This window comes from Malaya genurostris, chromosome 3 (genome assembly GCF_030247185.1).
Source record: "Malaya genurostris strain Urasoe2022 chromosome 3, Malgen_1.1, whole genome shotgun sequence".
Classification (NCBI taxonomy): domain Eukaryota; kingdom Metazoa; phylum Arthropoda; class Insecta; order Diptera; family Culicidae; genus Malaya; species Malaya genurostris.
The window spans coordinates 280,474,618-280,477,057 of record NC_080572.1 but is presented as its reverse complement, the minus strand read 5'-3'; the positions used below and the strand labels follow the sequence as shown (position 1 = coordinate 280,477,057).

The 2,440-nt window shown below is 41.1% G+C and overlaps 1 non-coding gene across 1 annotated transcript; it reads left to right on the top strand.

Moving 5' to 3' along the window:
- Positions 1-850: 850 nt before the first annotated feature.
- Positions 851-971, top strand: Trnay-gua (transfer RNA tyrosine (anticodon GUA)). The gene is made up of 2 exons: positions 851-887; positions 936-971. It is a non-coding gene; the product is annotated as a tRNA-Tyr (tRNA).
- The last annotated feature ends 1,469 nt before the right edge of the window (positions 972-2,440 follow it).

Here is a 2,440-nt window from a genome sequence, read left to right as displayed (position 1 = left end):
TAGGATTATAATTATATTGCTTGAAATTAAAATCATATTTTGTGCAGATACTTTTATACTACCTTTTTAAAATGATGCTTATACAAAACAGTTCACAAGCCCAAACTTAAAATGAATGGTAGTAAAAAAAACAATAAACGTTATCAATCCTCCAAGTGCCTGCCAGTGATCGAATGCAAAAATTGCTTCATTCGAGATAAGAAATTACAGGAAAAAATAACAACCGGTGGCAGACGTCAATCAGCAAGATCTCGAGGTAGCGATCCATCGATCCGGTAGAACGGACAGGCACCCGCTAGTTGAGAGTGCATATCATATCTAAACTTGAATCGGCTGCCACACACGGCGTCAGTTGCAGCATGCATAAAATCAGTGCCGCCGGTTGGTTGGCCAGTAGTCCAAGATAACAAGTAGTCGGGGACAACTCTTTTACCTTTACTATCTCAGCAAGCGTTCACTTTACTGGTGACATTCGTTCGTTCGTTCGGTAGCAACCGTGGTAGCAGCAGGAGGAGAATGAAAAAAAAACAGAAACTGAAAACATACAAAACAGTAGTTGCAGTTAATTTGCTCACTTTTCTTCGTTGAGCCCCCGTAACTCATACTCGTAAGTTGTTTGCATAACGAATATAAATGGTAGCAGATCAATTTTCACTAATTATCTCCTCCTTGGTGGCACTGTCAGCTTGCTTTCCAGTGCCTACTGCGACTGCAACTGGGACTTTCCAATGACAAAACAAAGCGTGGATGTCTATATCAGTCGACTTTTTTGATTGAAGAACAACTCGAACGTTGATGATTGAACTCGTTTCTTCAAATTGAATGCGTTTTTCGAGTCTCAGATCAGCAACCTTCGATAGCTCAGTTGGTAGAGCGGTGGACTGTAGTGTTCAAATTAACGCCCAGCAAAGCAAGAGAAGAGGGGCTTAGCAGTGATCCATAGGTCGCTGGTTCAAATCCGGCTCGAAGGAGTAATGATTTTTTTTTGTTGCTGCCTCAAGTCCTATCCGTGAAGCATTTCTAGCAGCTTAACACGCCTCGGCTATTTTTCATTTCAACGACCCACAGACTACTTGTGATATCTAATTACACTAAACCCATGTCTTAACATATCTTAACCATTCACTACAAGCGACAGTTTTTTTCTTCTCTCTCTCTCTTTCTCTCTTGCCCTCTTGCAACCTCGGTGCAACCACCAACACCATACCGAAAGCAGCTCTGCATGGGTTTCGAAAACAAGTGCTCATTCATGAACGCATTAGGACTTCATGACCGTATCTTGAAGCGGTGGAAACCTCGAAGTCCAACAGCATTACACAGGCAATTTATTTCTTTCTTTTTTTTTTGCCGGTGGTGGGAGAAATTTCGTTACGGAAAACAAACACGATCTTGTTAGAGACTGGCGACTGCTTTCACGTCCCGGACTGACTCAGCTGGGGGAGGTGATCGCACACGGAGCCACCTAACGGGAGTTACGTCTCCTAATGGGTCCGAATTTAACGCCATCTCGAAGTTGTGCTGATTGTACCATTTGACTCGTTTCTCTGTACCTAACCGTGCCCATCTAGTAGGCTTGGCCCGATTTCTGTGCGCGGTATTTGTCATGCTTGTTCGAGGTGAATACCTTCGAGTTAAAGAAGTTGGGGCGGACAGACGTAGTGTGCTGTGAAATTTCATAGCAACACCATGGCGTTTCGGACGCTCGCCATTTACGAGATGCAAATATTTCCAACATCAACCGATGTGGATATGGCAGTGCGCAAGTTTAGCAATTTTGTAAGGAATATTTCTCTTCATTCCTGTACTGTTGCAAACTAATTAAATCCCAGCACAGAGATCGACCGGCAAAAGGTTACTAGCAATTAGAAAAACGTTTTTGGAACAGAAAATTTATCGTAGTAAGCCGTTATAGTAATTTTCCTGTCACTCAATTTGTAAATTTCTCAGTCATATTAGAAGTGGTGATGTGATGTGATACAAAATCAGTACGGGTCGAGTTCGGATACTGAAAAAAAATTGTATGTCGGGTTCAGGTCGGGAACGGGACCGGGTGTCAATTAAAAGTTTCAAAAATGGCCGCGTAACCTTTTTCTGTCATAATTTTGAACGATAATAAATATCCAATCGATTCGAAAGCGTTTAACTAAAACTTGTATGGTAACTTGATTTCAGTATTTCAATAGTACACCATTGAAAAATTGATTTGAACTGACCTATTTTTTCATTAGCCAATCACAACGGACCAAAATGATGCCATTCCTTGATTTTTCGTGCACATCCGACGGTTTCGATCGTTGGTCTACACCTAGAATTTTGTAAAGTAGCTTCTGTAGTATTTTATAAAGCTTGTAGTATGAAATTTGGCACAAAGAGGAATCTATAAACATACCTTATGATAGAAAAAGAACCGGAATTTTCATTTTAAAATTCCCGCGCTTGT